Consider the following 20,598-nt stretch of genomic DNA (forward strand, 5'->3'; position numbering starts at 1 on the left):
TGACATGTTAGACTTTTATTTGGGCTTACATTAAATTTTATTGGTTTTATTAAAACTTGGGTTGATTGGATAGTTCTTTGCTGTGTTAGCCCATGTTGTTGGTGATCAATTGTTAATGGGCTTAGCATCTGTGTGTAAAGTCTAGGTGAAGCAGAAGTGTAGGCTTTTCTAGTTGACTGAAGCCTTTGATGAGCAGGCCCAGCCCAACTAGGGTTTTGTAGCTAAGTCCCCTCCCTAACTCTATAAATACATATTGTCTCATCACAATTGTATACCTTTTTGATAATCAGATAAATAAACTGCTTCTGATTTAGAGATCTAGGGAGGAAGACTTAGTTGATAGTATTGCACTATCGAATTGGAGTAACTGCTGTGGATCAAACATAGATAATTGCTATGGATCAATCAGGTACACATACCTAATTATTATATCTTATTATTGTGTTCTATGTTATATACAAATAGATCTTGGGTTAATTGTTAATTTATCTAACATGTGGTATCAGATTGCCTATTGTATATGATTTAGAACCTATAATTAGTATAATTAATTTGTATATGTTAATTATCCAATAATTACATATTAATTTCGTTATTATTTTATGTTGAATTTTTTGTTTTTAAATCTTAAAACTTTAGGGGTTTTGTTTATCATTAAATTCTCGTTCTATTGATATATTATATGCATGAAATCATTGTGTATATTAAGAGAATTTTAACTTTAAAGTTTTAGGGTTTATATAATTACATTATGAAATTATAATTTGTGTTTTTTGATTTTATTGTTTTTGATCTAAAATTGATTATAGATATCTCATTCTTAATTGTTTATGAATGTTCTTCAATGATCAATTTTGTATTTTGATCAAGATTGATATTCCAAATCAATTTTTTTATGTTCTTTATTTTTTGGATAGCTTTTCTTTAGATCTATTGTTTTTTAGCAATTAATAGTCGAAATTAGACACATAGATTGACTAGAAATCGATTCCCGAACAAAACCCATTCAAAATCCCCACTTTTCGTCGATTTTTTGGCCGGAAAACGCCGCCAGACCCGACTGGGCCAAACCGGGTCGCGTGACCCGCCTCCAACCCGGCTAGAGGAAGAAGAAGACTCCCAGCCGCGAAGCCCACTCGCGCAGGTAGTGCGTGGGGGCGCGTGCGGCCGCGTGGGTTGTCGTTTTTCGACGTTTTTTTTCAGCGTGCTTAGAATTTAATTTCTATTTTTTCTATGATTTTTAATTAATTTTTTGACTCCGTTTAATAATTATTATTTTTTTAATGATAATTATGTAGTTAAAAAATTATTAAAAATATTTTTCAATAATTTTTCGAAATTTGTAAATCATAGAAAATTTTTTGAGTTTCTTCTCGTTCCATAAGACATAGTCACTCTCTTATTTAATTTATTTTGACTATGTAGTCTCCACCAATTTTCTTATATTCAAATCTTTTGATTATTTGTTGTTCTAAAGTTATAAAACTTGGTTGTTTGATACAAAAATAATGTGTTATGGTGGACACTTTATTTTTTGATTATCAATATAATAAAAGCAATTATATATCTCTTTTGGAAATTTGGTTGAAAATTATTAATCTTCAAAGATTGTTTTATCACCAAATTTCACATGTTGAAGAAAATATTATATCTTTTGGTTGACTATATGTGTAATTACTTGCCCAAAGGTAGTATTTACATGTATTAGTTCACATTCCATGAAGTGAGCTAATATTAAATATATATATTTTAATTATTTGCCCAAAGGTAATAATTTAAATATATAAATTTATTATTATTTTTTGCTTGAATTAATACATATTTTTAAGAAATTTATTTGCCCAAAGGTAATAAAATTCTTAAATGATATGTATTTTTTCTTTGTTGTTAACTTCATGAAGGTAGATCATGTGTGTGTTATATTCTCACCCCAAAGGGGAGTTTATAATGACCAGTTGATTCTACAATATTTTCTAATACATTGCTCATATTGCTTATTCAAGTTTTAATTTTTGAATTTTTCAGTCTCCTTTTCTGTGAACAACAATAATGCTTCCATCCATATTTTGAATGCTTCCAACTACAAGACATGGAAACGAGATGTGGAATTTACTTTAGGCATAATGGATTTGGACTTGTGCCTACGAGAAGAAAAACCTGCTGATCTTACTGACTCCAGTACAGCTGCCGAGAGAACTCATCATGCACAATGGGAAAAGTCAAGTCGTCTTAGTCTTCTTACTATGAAAAGATCCATTCCTGAACATCTATTGAGTGGTTTGCCAGACACTACAAATGCCAAAGAGTTTTTCAATGCTGTAGAAAAATTATACGACACTGGTGAAAACGCTGAAGCTGGACATCTTATGGATGAAATGACAACCATTAAGTATGATGAATTAAAAGGAGTGCGAGATTTTATTCTGAAATTGGTGAATGTTCAGTCCAAGTTGAAAGATCATAATATTCCTCTTCCTGACTCTTTCATTATTCATCGAGCTCTTCATGCTCTTCCTGCCTCTTTCAGCCTTATCAAGACAGCCTACAACACTTACAATCAAACATGGACTATCAGCGACCTAATTTCTCAGTGTGTAGCTGAAGAAAGCAAGCTTAAAAGGGAGAAGAATGAATCTGCTAACTATGTTTCTCACCTCAAGCCCAACAAAGGAAAAGGAAAATTAAAGAATAAAAATGATGGTGCTACTAAACAGAATGGTAATGGTAAGGAGCATAAGAATAAACAGAAGAATAACAATGGAAAGTCCAAATACTCTAATGTGAAGTGTTACTTTTGTGAAAAATTGGGGCATCGGAGAACAGACTGTCACAAATTTAAGACTTGGTTAGAAAAGAAGCAAGCACAATCAGGTAATCCATTAGCATGTGTTTGTTTTGAATCTAATCTAGTTGATGTTCCTATTGATTCTTGGTGGTTAGACAGTGGTGCTACTGTTCATGTTTCGCTTCCTTACGGGGGTTAAGGGATCTCTGGAAGCCCAGTGAGAGGGAGTCCAAGCTTAAAGTGGGCAATGATGTTGGAGTTGACGTTATCTGTGTTGGAACATTTATTCTTGAATTACAGTCTCGTGATAAGATTATTCTGAACAATACTTTTTATGTTCCTACTTTTAAAAGGAATTTAGTTTCGCTTCCGCTTTTGGTTAAACAAGGATATTCTTTTCATTTTGCAAATGATAATGTTGACATTATGCTTGACTCTCGAATTATTGGAAATTGCTTTTATTCTGATGGTCTTTACAAGTTGTCATTGGCTCCTTTAGATTCCTCTTTTAATGTTGTGAATACTGTGGGTAAAAGACCTCATATTAAGGAAACATCCTTATTGTTATGGCACAAAAGATTGGGTCATATTTCCAGAGAAAGGGTTGATCGTTTAATTAAATCTGAAATACTTCCTCCTCTTGATGCTTCTGATTGGGATACTTGTGTTGATTGTACTCGTGGAAAATTGACTAAAACAAGAAAGAAGACTGCAAACCGCAGTCAATCTTTATTGGAAATTATCCACACATACATCAGTGGTCCTTATTCCACCACATTGTGCAGAAATAAATATTTTATCACTTTTATCGATGATTTTTCTCGTTATGGATTCACCTATTTAATTAAAGAAAAATCTGACGCCCTTGATAAACTCAAAATTTTTCGAAATGAGGTTGAGAAACAATTAGGAAGAGTCATCAAAGTTGTTCATTCTGATCGTGGAGGAGAATATTATGGTCGTTATACAGAATCTGGACAACACATGGGGCTTTTTGCAGAGTACTTACAAGAAAATGGTATAGTTGCTCAATACACTATGCCTGGTTCACCTGAGCAAAATGGCGTTGCTGAAAGGAGAAATCGCACTCTCATGGATATGGTTAGAAGTATGATGAGTAGAACAAATCTTCCAGAGTTTTTATGGGGTGAAGCACTTATGACTGCAACTTATATTTTAAATCGTGTTCCCAGTAAATCTGTTCCCAAGACCCCTTTTGAGTTATGGACTGGGCGGAAGCCTAGTCTTAATCATCTTCGAGTATGGGGTTGTCCAGCTGAAGTAAAGATTTATGATCCTAATTTGAAAAAGTTAGATCCGAGAACAAATCGCTGTTATTTCATTGGTTATCCAATGCGCTCAAAAGGCTATCGCTTTTACTGTCCCACTCGTGGTACGCGAATTGTTGAATCTCAGACTGCTAAATTTCTGGAATTTGATGTTGCTGAAAAAATTCCTTCAACATCTCTTGAAATGGGGGAGTCCTCTAAAGGAATTTGTATTCCTATGTCATTTTCAAGAGATGATAATAGTAGTCTCCATCCTACTCCAGTTGGTAATGCTCCCATTGTTGATGAATACATTGCTCCCGATATCGAAGATGATGAAGGTCCTATTATTGATGAAGGGCCTATTAATGATGAAGCTCCTATTGTTAATGAGAATCCTGTTATTGAAGAAATTCCAGTTGTGGAAGATGTTATTCAAAACAATGATCAACAAAGAGAAGTTATTCCAGAAGTACCTCCTCTAAGAAGATCTCAGAGACAAAAGAAGTCAACAAAGTGTCATGATAATTTTGTTTATCTTGGAGAAGGAGAATATGATATTGATCATTTTGTGGATCCTGTCACTTTTAGTGAAGCCCTTAATAGTCCACAATCTTCAAAATGGTTAGCAGCTACAGATGATGAGATCGACTCCATGAAGAAAAATGGTGTATGGGAGCTAGTTTTATTACCTGATGGTTTTAAACCAATAGGTTGTAAGTGGATTTTAAAGGCTAAAAGGGATAAAAAGGGACAGATTGAAAGGTTTAAAGCGCGTTTAGTGGCTAAAGGCTTTACTCAAAGAGAAGGTATTGATTACACTGAAACTTTCTCACCTGTTTCCACTAAAGATTCATTCAGAATTATTATGGCCTTAGTTGCGCATTTTGATTTAGAGTTGCATCAAATGGATGTTAAAACTGCTTTTCTGAATGGAGAATTGAATGAGGAAGTCTATATGTCTCAACCTGAAGGCTACAAGGAGAATGGAAAAGAACACTTGGTTTGCAAGTTGAAACGATCCATTTATGGTCTCAAACAGGCATCTCGCCAGTGGTACTTGAAGTTTGACAAGGTTGTGACATCGTTTGGTTTCGTAGAGAACAAGTTTGATCAGTGTATTTATATGAAGATCAGTGGGAGTCGTTATATTTTTCTTGTTCTTTATGTAGATGACATTTTACCTGCCAGCAGTGATTTGTCACTACTAAATGAGACCAAAAATTTTCTGTCTTCCAATTTTGATATGAAAGATCTTGGAGAGGCATCCTATGTTTTGGGGATTGAGATCCATCGTGACAGGAATCGAAAAGTTCTTGGCTTATCTCAAGAAGCTTACATTAATCGTGTGCTCAAAAGGTTCAACATGGATTTGTGTAAAGCTGGTTCTGTTCCTATTCTGAAAGGGGACAAGTTCACTAAGCAGCAATGTCCTAAGAACGACTTGGAAAGAGGAGCAATGAAGAACATCCCTTATGCAAGTGTAGTAGGGAGTTTGATGTATGCTCAGGTTTGCACTCGACCTGACATAGCTTTCGTAGTCAATGTTCTTGGGAGATATTTATCTGATCCTGGCCTTGATCATTGGGTTGCAGCCAAGAAAGTTTTGAGATATTTGCAAAGAACGAAGAGTTTTATGCTTGTGTATAAGCATGTTGACAATCTTCGAGTTGTTGGTTATTCAGATTCAGATTTTGGTGGTTGTGTAGATGATTTAAAGTCAACTTCTGGCTATATTTTCACCTTGGCAGGTGCTGCTATTTCTTGGAAGAGTGTCAAACAGACTTTGATCACATCATCTACTATGTATGCTGAGTTTGTTGCATGTTATGGGGCATCTTTGCAAGCTTTGTGGCTGAAGAATTTTATTTCGGAGATACGGGTGGTTGATTCTATTTCCACATCTATGCTAATCTATTGTGATAATAATGCTGCTGTTTTCTTTTCAAAGAATAACAAGATTAGTAGTGCTTCTAAACATATGGAAATAAAGTATCTCACTGTCAGAGACTTGGTCAAGAAAGGAGACATTGTTATTGAAAATTGCAAGACCGAGTCGATGTTAGCTGATCCTCTAACCAAAGGGTTAAGTGCCGTGCTGTTTAATAAACATGTTGTTAATATGGGCATTTTAGAATCTTTTGATCTTTTGGGTTAGTGGGAGTTTTGTTTTCTGTTTGTTTTTAGAAATTATTATTTATAATTTTCTGAATAAAGTTATGAACTACATTTTATGTTTCAATATTTTTTATTATTGAATGGATATGTTTTCAATTATGTTTTGTTATATTCTCGAGAATGATTGAATTGAAAGCATGTGGTTCATATTGTTGTGATCATTGTCTTTTAAATTTATTTGCTTATTGACAATGATATGTTGTTGGCTTAATTCTTTAAGCATATTTAGTGACACTTACTTATTTATTAAGTAGTGTATGTTTAATTTCACTGGCTTATTTATTAAGCATCACGGTATCAGTGAAATTGAGGACTGATAAGGATATTATGTTATTTTAAATTGATCACATGTTGAACATAATTCCTTACCACACTACTAGACTTATTGACCATGTCGATTTAATACTTTGGTATTTGTGATTATGAATGTCTTTTGTTGAGTTAAAAACAATATGACTGTCATAGTTCATTATCAAAGGTTAAATTGGACCGGTATGTTGAGATGCTATCAGAGAACTATCATTTTTTAAAGTGGCCACAAATGTTTTCTTGTTGTTCAACCCATGAGTCGTTTTCAAATAAAATTATTTTGATATATAATATATATGTATTAAAATCAATGTAGCCCAAGTGGGAGAATGTTAGACTTTTATTTGGGCTTACATTAAATTTTATTGGTTTTATTAAAACTTGGGTTGATTGGATAGTTCTTTGCTGTGTTAGCCCATGTTGTTGGTGATCAATTGTTAATGGGCTTAGCATCTGTGTGTAAAGTCTAGGTGAAGCAGAAGTGTGGGCTTTTCTAGTTGACTGAAGCCTTTGATGAGCAGGCCCAACCCAACTAGGGTTTTGTAGCTAAGTCCCCTCCCTAACTCTATAAATACATATTGTCTCATCACAATTGTATACCTTTTTGATAATCAGATAAATAAACTGCTTCTGATTTAGAGATCTAGGGAGGAAGACTTAGTTGATAGTATTGCACTATCGAATTGGAGTAACTGCTGTGGATCAAACAGAGATAATTGCTATGGATCAATCAGGTACACATACCTAATTATTATATCTTATTATTGTGTTCTATGTTATATACAAATAGATCTTGGGTTAATTGTTAATTTATCTAACATGACATTGTATCACAGTACATTATTTGAGTGGGAGAATTTTAAAATTCTAAATCCATTTTCATTTGGATAACACTTGTGATAGGAACTTTAGAACAAAACTGAGAAAGTAAATCTAACCATTCATGTGGATAGAAATAACTTATCAGAATTCTGAGAATAAGATAGTAGAATTCTTGCGTAGTCTATTCGAATGACTTAGGCAAAAAATTCCTAATCCTCATGAAATGTTTTATGGTATATCTAATGATTACTTAATCTTAAGCAAATATTTTACATTAATGTTAATACTAGATTGCTATGTTGATGACTTAATCTATAAGATAATATGTCACAACAAGAAATCCCTCAAAACAATAGTAAGAGGTTAAATGTACTTTTATGTATGAATTTAACCAGACTCCTACTGTTGAGTGGGAGCTATCTAAGATGTAATCAAACAAGGAACATAAGGAGAAAGTTAAGAAAGATTTCTGAAAGTGACCTATATGTTAGATGATAGGGATGTATATTAAAAGTCCTTATATCTACACCAACTCATAAAGAATCTGAGATGGTAGTTACTCTGAGGTGGAGGAGTTATTCTAGAAGAGTGTAAAAATCCATCTCTAATAATTCAAGCTCCATCAGTGAAGATATATAACTTTGTAAATTCGAAATTACTAGAAAGTTATTCAACTGAAGAAAATTCTACACTGTGTTATCTCTTTTCCATTTTGGATAGAAATAGAGATACGTCTTCTGTTTATTTAGATGCACTTTATAAGCAGTAAGGAATTCAGTATCCCTTAATAAGTAATGCATATAGCAAATAATGTTGCATAATGTTTTATGAACATAGTTCCAGAAATTTGGGTTGAGTCAAATATACTACACTTGATCTCAAGATCAAGACAATAGATTGATTGAAATGCACTACTTGTTTTATGTTAGTGCAAGTGGGAGTTTGTTGGGATTTTATGCCCTAAATAAAACCCATATTCAAGGTAATCTGATTTGTTAAATGAAAGATTAGAAGTCATTTATGTTTACATGTAGTTTTCATTTTTGTGGTTTAATATATACAAAATCTGTTAAGTCCAGAACATATAGTCATTTACAATTACTGTGATGTCAACACAGTGAATTGTGATTGTGATTATATGCTTCAAAAGACAAAGTCCCTGATTCATCAGTGCACTGGATTTACACTGATGTGATAATCAGCGATGAAGTGTACTTAAACTTTGCATAAGTATTATGTTATTTCCAGAACATTGGCAAAGTATGCTAGTTCCGAATGTATGAGGTATACATTGGACTGGGACCGATATTGATCTTGGTTAAGATATTATAATCTTACCGTTGTATCTTTCTAAGTCAATACCATTGGTTGATGTTAGATCAAAAGATCTTAATCCTGACATGCTTAGGTTCGATCTCAGGAGTGCTATTCATGTTCTTTGATTTGTTAGTTAAGCCTACTTTCTGGTCAGGGTGATACGTACATTTTGGGAACATGGTAGTGTGATTGAGTGGGAGCGCTAAACATAGATATGGAATCTATAGCTTCTTTCAGGACATAGAAAGTGAAACAATGATTTCCTTCGAGCTTGGCAAAATAGAGGTAAATGGAAGAGCTCTTGTTTCAGTGATTATGTAACATCCCCGCTTCAAGCCTCCATTGGGTCCTTACACCCACGGAAATAATGGCTCTTATACACGAGTATGTCACTCTGGCTGCATCATGGACTGATGACTGACCCTACAGACCAACACGAGTGTTTCCAGCATGCTTTGTCCTCACTCGCACGCTTCATAGGAAAACTTCCCAGGAGGTCACCCATCCTAAAATTGCTCCAAGCCAAGCACGCTTAACTGTAGAGTTCTTTCGAGATGGGCTACCGAAAAACAAGATGCACCTTGTTGATATAGGTAGTACCAATCAATCCATTTAAGCCCTCTTTAACTGTGTAGTCCCATACCTACACAGTCTCAGAATCATCCCACTTGACCTTCCCCAGGCGGTGTGGGATTGCACAGCTTACGCGGTATTTCCCCTTACGGATCACGGGACTACTGACTGTCACAATCACCCCCCCTTACGGGGTCCGTCGTCCTCGTCGACCACACTTCCGGCTGGGTCAAGGCTCTGATACCATTTGTAACATCCCCGCTTCAAGCCTCCATTGGGTCCTTACACCCTCGGAAATAATGGCTCTTATACACGAGTATGTCACTCTGGCTGCATCATGGACTGATGACTGACCCTACAGACCAACACGAGTGTTTCCAGCATGCTTTGTCCTCACTCGCACGCTTCCAGGGAAAACTTCCCAAGAGGTCACCCATCCTGAAATTGCTCCAGGCCTAGCACGCTTAACTGTAGAGTTCTTTCGAGATGGGCTACCGAAAAACAAGATGCACCTTGTTGATATAGGTAGTACCAATCAATCCATTTAAGCCCTCTTTAACTGTGTAGTCCCATACCTACACAGTCTCAGAATCATCCCACTTGACCTTCCCCAGGCGGTGTGGGATTGCACAGCTTACGCGGTATTTCCCCTTACGGATCACGGGACTACTGATTGTCACAGATTATATTTTAGTTCACTGAAACATCATTTACAGGAAGCTAAGTGTTTTAAAGATAAAATAAATTGGGAGTGAAATGGTAAATTCATCCCTACTCGGTGTAAATCATCTATAGAGGATCTTTGATTATTGAGATTAGAACGATGGTTAAATGTTTATAGCGTATCTATATCGTGGAACATATAGAGCGTTCTATATGACTGAGAGTGCAATTTCAAGTTTTATGAGTGGATGCAATAAGGAATTATTAAGTTACGGAATTTACTCGGTAAATTCTAGTTCAGCTTATTGGAAGCTCAGTTGTATAGGCCCATGGTCCCCATACTAGTTGAGACCATACTGCTTGTAAGACTAAGATAATTGATTTTAATTAATCAATTATAATTCTAAATTAGACTATGTCTAGTTTATGAATTTTCACTAAGCAAGGGCTTAATTGTAAAGAAAAGAGATTCTAGGTTTTATTTATTAATTGAAAGACTTTATTATGTCCAATTAATAAATATATTCAATGGCAATTTTATTTGATAATTAATTTTAATTATTAAATAATTAGTTTTGGCATTTAAATGGTTAGAATTGGAAAAATGGCATTTTTGAGAAAATAAAGAAAAGATTGTCAAAAGTGGAAAAATTCCAAAGTGGGGCCCATTAGTGTGGCCGGCCACTTGGTTGGTAATTTACACTTAATTTTTCTATTATTTTAATGCCTAATAAATCCTAACCTAAACCTAGTGGAAGGAGCCATTAATATTCCGCTGCACCCAATGTAAGGTTTCCTAAACTTTATATGTGTTTATTTACATTGTTTTAGATATTCATATTTAGGATGTTAAATAACATACATGGTAGTAAATCTAGATCTTGGTAAAACATATTCCAACAGAACCTTCACAAAACAGGGTTATAGCTTAACTAATCGCATTCCAAGACACCTTCAAGCACTTGGTGAGAAAACCATACCCTTGCGGGAGCACTCGACTTTTGTCCACCGGGAATAGCTGGCTTCAGTTCCCGGTGCTAAGAGCGAGTTCTTTTTGTGGAAGTTTCTTGTAGTATCGCCATTCAAGGGAGTTCCTTTTTTGGTGGCCCTTTCTGCGAGCTAATGCTTCCACCTTCCCGAAACAATGGTCAAGAGAGTTGACAGGCTACTTATCATTTAGCCTTTCCAGATTAGGATCCACGTGTTAAGCTTACAAAAATCACGACAACAGGTAAAAATCCTAAAATGCCCTTTTTAACACATCTAGAAATATATATATGTATCTCAAGCATATTCTCTGTTTTATTGACAATCCCTTGGTGTGAACTACCACTCCAACTTGTTGTGAGTTTCTCATTGATGATACTGATTCATCAACATCTAAGACTCTCATGTTCCTTTTCTATTATTACCTCTAAGATTTCACTCCATGATTGGTACGCTATTATTGCTTCCTTGCAATCATCACTATCTTCGTACTTGATTAATCATTCTAAGACTTAGTTTACCTCAATTATGTAGTCCATTGTTTAATAAACAACCTACTTTGTGATCCATTATTCACCAATCACTCAAATACATGTCCATTACTGCGGTATTCCGAAGGTGTAACCTAGGAAACAAAAAAGGGGCCCAAGCATCTCAATTTATTGGCTTTTTACCCATTCTGGGTGAGTACACCTTTCCATCATTGCTTAAGAAGGTAATCTTTTCCCAAAATTTCAAAGGTCTCCTTATATACCATATTGATTATCCAATCAATTACAAAAGTACTTTTCATCATTATCGTATCACCATAAGCAATCCAGGTAATCTTTTTACCTTAGTGATACCACTACTTTCACTGACGTTCTTTTATACGTTACCCTGGTAACGTCCCCGCTTAAAGTCTCTCTTGGGCCCTTACTCCCACTGATTGATGGCTTTTATACACGAGTGCGTCACTCTAGCTACTTTCTGGGCTGACGACTAGCCCTACAGACCAATCCAAGTGTTTCCAACGTATTTTGCTCTAACTCACACGCTTCATGGGGAAACTCCCCAGATGAAATCACTCCAGGGCGAGAACACTTAGTCGTGGGGTTCCTTCATGAGGGGCTACCAAAATAAGATATTTCTTGCTAATATAGGTAGTCCCAAGCAATTCATTCAAGTCCTGAACAACTATGTAGTCCCACGCCTACATAATCTCAAAATCATCATATACGACCTTCCCTCAGGCGATGTGGGATTGTACACCTACTAGTATTTTCTTTGCAGATCGTGAAATTCTAACTGTTGCAGTTTCACTCATGTCCCTTTTGATCTCATTTTTTTCTTTGTTATAACTAGATCAACTCACAAAAAAATTGTCGCCTTCAATTCACCTAGAATTCTAGATGATACTAATAAATTGTCCCACCTTTACTAATACTAGATTACTTCTAGACAAAAAGATTTTTTTTCTCTAAATCAATTAAATGGATGTCTTCATTGGTTACTCATGTCCTATATTCTACATAGGAATACCAGCAAATTTAACTCATATTGTCATTTCCCTAACTGGTCTACCCCGTCAGATGAGTTACCACTAACTAACATACATGCACAGTCCATTTAGATCTTTTGATATCCCCTCATTGAGTATACAATGTTTAATATTGATATCAATTGAAACAGTAACAATAATATTGCCCATAATATTCTAACTTGAGTCATCTAAAAGACCAGTGCCCGGGTCCCCTTGAATGATAACTGGCACATGGACAAAACTTGTACACTTTTCTTCTTTAATATCAGTCTTTCTTAATTGTGGACATGTTCTTTTTAGATGACGCACTACCCCACAATGACAAGATTTGTCTCTACATTAGCCCAAATGGTGCCTTTTTGCATCTTGAACACTCAGAATAAGATCGCAATTTCTTAATTTCACTTTGACCACTATCCTTGTCACCCTAGAACCTTTTTGTTTTATCCCATAATTGGTGGTTTATTTAGTTTTTGCCTGCTGATCTGCTCGTAAGTTGGGTTCATACATTTCACCACATCCAGTTGCATAACAGAAAGTGTCGATAGTAAAAGAATAGACACAAGACGAGCCTGTTGTTCTCTTAGATCTTGGATCTGCTTTCCCTTGTTGTCTAATCATATCATGCATAGTAGAATTTACATGTTTACAGTATTACGACAATAAAGGATTCTCTTCCTTACCGTTTGCCCCAAGCCCAGACAGCTCGCTAATCAAGCAATTCAATTACCCTTACTGTATAACTTGTCACACATTTAATCCACATCTTTGAGACACTTAAAACTTGGACATATATCAATATCAATATGTGTATACCATACACATATTGTTATTATGGATAATTAGTACGCTACTTCTTCTCACTATAATTATCTAAGCAGGTAAGGTAATAGCAAGTAACATAAACACTTACTATACCATGAGTCGACATGTCTTCGCAACAAATGTACATATTTAACAAGTGTTCAGGATATTTAAAACCATTATTGCTCTCATACCAAGTTGTAATGCCCTAATCGATAGGAAGGCCACATGTGTGATTTTCTAAACTAGTTTAATACTAATAGAATAATTAATTATTAAAAATCGTGATAATATTAAAAACTTGACTAGAACAAACTACTAAAAACGAACATCATAACAGCAGTAAAAAGGTGTTCTGGGGATCCCTTTTATAAAAGATTTACCCAAAAGACTATATACAATCACAATTCAAAATACAGCAGATACAGCTAGTCCAAAACAACTCCTGGAAACTTGGCACACAGGCCGGTAGGGTCAATATGTACATTGTTGGAGAAGACTGTCATCTTATCGCTGTTCTAACTTTTCGTTGCCCTTACCTGCACTACTGAGCACCTGTTAGGCTATTTTTAGTCTAGATTTTGGGTCACTTTTTATAGTTGTTTTCCTTCTTTGTTATTCTTTTTGGAGTAGAATTATGCTTGTTTTCTTTGGTTTCAGGTTTCACACTTGGATGTATAAATTGATCAAATTTCGGAAAACAACAATCTATAGAATAGAGAAAATTTTGTAAGAAAATAAAGCTGAAACTTCAAGCTTAAATTTGACTATATTCTGATCCGATTTTGGAAAATGTCAAAACATAGAAGTTTTGGATTTCTTTTTCTTCTTTCCAACGCATCTTGAATCAACTCATTTGGAATTTGTATGTGAAAGTTATGCACATTTTACTGAAAGATATTGAAGCTATCAAATTTGCTTCAGTAGTCGCGACCACCAATTTCCATGGTCACGAACCTTTTTCATGGTCGTGACCATGGTCGCGACTAGGAGGCCAGACAGCAAGTTTATTTTCGTATTTTTCCTATGGTCGTGACTAGGCTTTATGTAGTCGCGACCAGAGGCAAAATACGGGATTTTTGGCCAGTTTTTGACTTTTTCAAAGGTAGCAACCCTAATTTCTATTTAAGGGGCTCGTGTTGTAGAAGGAAGGGAGGCATAAATTGGACCCAAATGTGAAAGAAGGAGGCAGAGGAAGCAATGGTGGCGATCCAGAATGCAATCACCGCTGAGTTCTTTCTTAAACTCTTAATTTTTATGTTAATTTCTGTTTTAGTTTTGATTATGGATGTTATTATGGATTTTATGAACTAATTTCCTATTTAGGGAGATGATGAATGTTGATTGAAATTACTTTTGGTTAATGATAATTGCTATTTCTTCTTTCTTGATTGTGAATTTATCCATATTTGTGTTTAATTACATGATTAAGAATGATCACCTTCTACATGTTCTATGATCCTAATTCAAAATCTGAAAAGTGAGAATTGGAAATGCTAAAATTGGATAAACTAGGTTTTGATGTGAAACGGAAGTATTTGCATAGGCTTTCTGACATTTAGATTATTGCTTAATGCTAATTATATGTTAATCTATCTCAAAGATGATTAGATAACATGTGATTTAGGACCTAAAAGATCTGAAAAGAATTAGGTTAACTTTTATAATCTGTCATTCACATTAAGAAAGAGAATAGTAATTAGCATTAACAATTGGGTAATTAAATCAACAGGATTCTTTCCCCTAATTTCTCATCCTTGATTAAACACCTTTATTGCTTTCTTTAATTTTCGTATTTTTTTTTATTTCAAAATCTATCAAAATTATTTATCTACCAAATAGAATCATAAGTCTAATTTCATGGTATTCAGTTCAATTCCCTGTGGTTCGACCTCACTTGCGTGAGTTTACTACTTGATTGCGTGCACTTGCGTATTGTTTTACAATTTTCGTAACAAGAAAAGTAATAAAGAAGGATACATTAAATAGCTAATTGTACATTTCATTATCATAAAATGATTATACCATAACATTCAACAATAGGTAATAACCAGCCATATGCGTAGAAATAGATATGCTCACTCATTTGCATTGCCTAATTAGACAAGCATGTGTCATAATGCAATATCATTTACAACACCATTGCACCACCTAATAAGGTGAGCTCGTGCCACGACCTAACACTAATATAATGTATTGCCTAATCAGACGAGCCCGTACCTACGCCTGGTCCTCATTTGTCACTGACGCCCATACTTACGCCTGATACGTTGATAGGAAGAAACCCACAACAGTTTCATTCTGTGCCACAACCTGGCAATTTTCATATTACTGCCGCCTGTATCTAATATGGTACGCTGCTAGGTGGAAACCTAACAACAGTTTTGATCTATGCCATAACCAGGCAATTTCATATTACTGTCGCTCGTATCTAATAAGGTACACCGCCAATTGGAAACCTAACAGTGACTTCGATCTCTGCCATAACTAGGCATTTTTATATTATTGTCGCTCGTATCTAATATGGTACGCTGCTAGATGGAAACCAAACAGCGATTTCAATTCCTAATCATGACTTTATAACAGTTGCCCCACAAATACAATCTGAATGTCAGTATCCATTTATCACATTACCGACTCAAACAAGTTTATGACATAGCCTGGCATTCATCATATATATACATATGTTGCATTGCCTAATCAGGCAAGCTCAGCCTATGCCATAGCTTGGTACTATATCACCTAATTATGTGTATTTATATAGCATATTGCCTAATTAGGCAAACTCATTTCACAATTTAAAATTCATCTATCATATCACTTAATTAGGTGAAGTTGTATGCCACGTTTATATTATTATTGTCTAATCAGACAGTCGATGATCACAAAACCTATTATTCCATGTGGTACATTATAATTTTCTTACCTCAAGTTTTAGTTCAGTTATGTTGGCCGACCTACTTGGAGTACGATCGATGATCCTGGGCCCTATGTCATAACAATAATAAACCAATAAGTGTTTATCCCAAAATACTGCTTAACTGTTGCAAAGAATAACCTAGGCTTTCCTACCAAATCCCATAGTTTAAATACACTAAAATAAAACTTATATGATAGAGCTTGTCGCAAGCTTTGAAACATTATATAGAACATCCAAAACAGATACCCGAGAGCAAAGTTATGGCAAAAATACAATTCTCGAGTTCCCGAGACTACCAAGAACCAGTTAGCCGTTTCTACCAGAATTGGTTGACCAGTTGGTCAAGGGAAAAAAGTGTGACTTTCCAAGTTACCCACTCAGCCAAACGCTACCTGTAATGACCGCTTTAGTAATTTGGATTAGTAAAGGCAATTAGCACTAATTCCTGTTAATTTTATAATTATTTATCAATTTGTTTATTTGTTGACACCAATATGTAGAAATGAATATTAGAGTTATAATTTCTTAATTTTGGAGATTTTATTAAACTCTAGGGGTATTATTTAATTTATATGTGAAATATGGTATTTAGTAATTTCTGCTTTGCAACAATAGAAAATGCGATGGATGGCTAGTTTGATCACATGGATAAGTTTAGAACCTTATTTCTTAGTGGGAAATATTTTAGAGAAAAAAACATACCAGGATTAAGCGGGGTTATGGAATTTGAACATTTTACCCCTAGCTTTTGAAATACCCTAGTTTTGGGTTAAAGGGCAATTTGGTCATTTGATTAAATGATGTTTTGGGTGGCTACCTACTAGAGTGACACCTAGAAAAATTAAGTTTCAGCCAAGGTTAATATATTAAATCTTTATTTCATTTGAGGGATTAATAGGAAAATAACTGAAAAAGGCCAAAAATTAGACAAGTCATCTTCTCTCCCTCTCTTTGTTCAGCCAAACCAGAAACCAAGGGGGTTTTGCTGCTAATCTTTGGTGTTTCAGCAAGGAGTTTAAGAGGAATTAAGCTAAGGTAATTTTAGAATCTTGGTTATTTCTTTTTGAAGCTTTAAAGTTTGGTTAGTATGTGATTTTTGACGTTGGTGGCTGTTAGGGTTAAAAGATTGTGTAGTCTAATTTCTAAGTTTATTTTGAATTGATTTTAAGCCCTAGATATTAGTTTTGAGCTATGGTGTGGGAATTGAGCAAGCTTGAGTTTTGAAACTCCAGTTTAGGTCTTTAATTGCATAAGTTGATTTAGTGACTTTTTCTAAGAATTTTTGGTTGGATTATATTGTATATGCATTGTACATGTATACAGGAAAGTTTGGCAAAGTTTGTGTTGATTTTGAGGTCATGGGGGCATTTTTCGGGTTCCCAGCACAAAACTGAAATTCTGATTCTGGGGGACCTGTAGCAACCGGTCGACAGGTTGGTCCCAGAAACCGGACTTCCAGTTGGGTACTGGTCTGCCAATTGGGGCAGTTTTTGGAACCCTAGTTTTTCCCATTTTTGAAATATTTAGGGTATTTCCATGTTATTTATTGATAGGGAAACTCTTAGTTTCAAAGTTTAAGTCCCAGGAAAGTGGTTTAGCGTGTCACTCACCTATGTTGTGATTAATGTGATTTGGGCATCCATCTAGCACGAGACTTTTCGTTCAGGTCGGCCAGCACACTTGAATTCGGAAAGAAGGTAAGAACTGTATATAATGTATGATATGGGTATCTGAGTGCATATATATGTTATGTGTATATGCATGCTTAAAATGTTAATTGCACTACCAACACTTATACAGTTATGGTATTGAGTGCATTGGTATAATGAGTGTTTTCTGAGAGTACCATAATACCAGCATAAGTACGGAGAAGTACTGGGAGTGCGTTGTATATCACTGAGTGGTACTCAGGGTATGAAACAAACCCTACCAACACTCGTACATTGAGGTACGTAGTGTATGTGGTATAGTGGCTATACCCTAGTGTGGAACATTCGTACTCATTTGTTAAGCCTTGTAAATAGGTGTATGGGCGCCTAAATACAAGTCAGAACTTATATGATATGTTATATGCTTTTCTTACTGAGTTTGCCGACTCACAGTTCTACTTTCATGTGTAGGTAAAGGAAAGGCGAAAGCTAAACTAGAGTGAACCTGAGCTCGGATGAAGTTGTACATGTCGAAGCGGTGCGACCTGGAGTGTTCGGTCTCGGGACATCTGGGGATTGTATTTTGTAGTCGCTGTGCGACCTGGATTATGTGTATTTTGAAATATTAAGTTTAAAAAGTTTGAAAATGGGATCCCGACACTTGTAAATATTTTAATATAATATAAAGTTTAATATTTATTATAAAAGTTTTAATTTAACACATTTTTCAAGAAAATTCTTTGATTAGCAAAGATTGCACCATAATTAAAAAAGCACTGTAGCGTGCCTTAGCATTAGGGCGTTACAATTTTGGTATCAAAGCCGCCAGGTTTGTCTACCGAAGATTGCAAAGACATCTACAATCTTCATCAGAGAAAGCTTGGTTTACGGTTCAGTAAGCCCGTACTTGTTTAGTATTTTAAATGATCATTAAAGCATGTTAGGAAGCATATTAGATTATAATTATTTATGTGTGTTGCCTTTAAGTCCTTAAGAGTGGTATTAAGTTTTGATTGCTGTCTAACCTGCCTGGCTTATGGGTTCGCAGGCTAAGTCCTATAAAATGGACGCCACGCGAAATACAAGAAGTCAGGGTAACATGGTTGAGACCGAAGGCAGTCAGGGAAATCCCCAGAATTCCCATGGTCGCGGCCGTGGCCATGGCAGAGCTCAGGGTGGTCGCCCTGTAAATCCACCACAAGCTCCTCCAAATTTGGAGCAGAGATTTACGGAAATGCAAGACCGAATCCGTAGGTAGGATGAAGAGATTCAGAGGTTGAGGCAGCAGGGTCCTCCTGCCGTGCCTCCTCAGCAAGTTGCGCAGGCCGTTGCAGTTCAAGCAGTGCCAGCAGAATAACCTGTTGTTGGCAACCGTATGGAGCCGTTGTACAAAAGGTTCCGTATCAGGCACCTCCAGTGTTTCTGGGAGGACCTGATGTGATGAAGGCTGAGCAGTGGCTCACAGTGATTGAGCGTATTCTTAACTTTATGGGAGTGGTTGGTAATGATTAGGTGACCTGCGCCACTTTTCAGGTCTAGGAGGACGCTCTCGTGTGGTGGGAGTTGATAACCCTCACTCGGGACGTCACATTTATGACCTGGGAAGAATTCAAGGAGTTTTTTAACTCAAAATATTACAATGAAGTTGTCCGCAGTGCTAAGCAGAAATAGTTTACTGAGTTGGTGCAAATCGAGGGGATGTCGATTACTGAGTATACTACTAAGTTTGACCGTCTGGCCAAGCTCGCCGTGGGAATCGTACGAACTGACTTTAGTAGGAAAGAAAGTATTTGGCCGGTTTAAGTGCTAAGATTAGGCTGTTGGGTTTTATGCCCTAAATAAAACTCTGTTTCAATGTAATCCAGATTATTCAATATCAATAAAGTAACAGAAGTATTTTTTTCATTCATTTGTGTATGTTTTGGTTCACTTAATCAATTGTTTGTCTATTTGATTTATAAATTCATCCAAACCCCTTTTCACATACTTGATCATGTTTATTGTGTTGTCAACACAGTGGAAAGTAAACATGACTATGTGAATAAAGTATTCCTAGATTTATCAGAACACTGGGTTTTACTGATATGACAATCTATAACAGAGTTTACTTGCATTTGGAGAAATGTTATGTTCTTTCCAGAACATAGGTTAAAGTAAAGCTCAGGTTGGATGCATGGAGTATGCATTGGAATGGACCGATATTGAACTTTGAATTAGATTTTTGAAACTTACCGTAAATATCTATTCAATTCAATATCATAAGTTGATCCTAGATCACATGATCGAAATCCTGATATGGTTAGGCTCAATTTCAAGAGTATTATTCGTGTTCTTTGATTTGTTAGTTAAGCCTAATCTTTAGTCAGGGCAATACATACATTTTGGGAACACGGTAGTGCGATTGAGTGGGAGCGCTAACATAAATATGGAATCTATAGCTTCTATCTGGCGAATAGTAAGCAAAGGGTGATTTCCTTCGAGCTTAACCAAACGAGATAAATGATTGAGTACTCATTTCACTTAGTTGAAATATCATTTATACAGGGTTAAGTGTTTTAAGGATAAAATACATTGTAGGGTGTTACGGTAATTTAGTCCCTTTACAGTGTAAATCATCCATATAGAGGATCATTGATCACATTACGATTATAACAATGGATAACTAATGATGTGTCTATATGGTGGAACATATAAAGCATTCTATATACTGAGAGTGCAATTTTGAGTTCTATGTGTGGATTCAACGAAGAATTAATAAGTCAGTGAATTTAAGTGGTAAATTCTAGATCTGCTTATTGGAA

The sequence above is a fragment of the Cannabis sativa genome, chromosome X (genome assembly GCF_029168945.1).
Source record: "Cannabis sativa cultivar Pink pepper isolate KNU-18-1 chromosome X, ASM2916894v1, whole genome shotgun sequence".
Lineage (NCBI taxonomy): Eukaryota > Viridiplantae > Streptophyta > Magnoliopsida > Rosales > Cannabaceae > Cannabis > Cannabis sativa.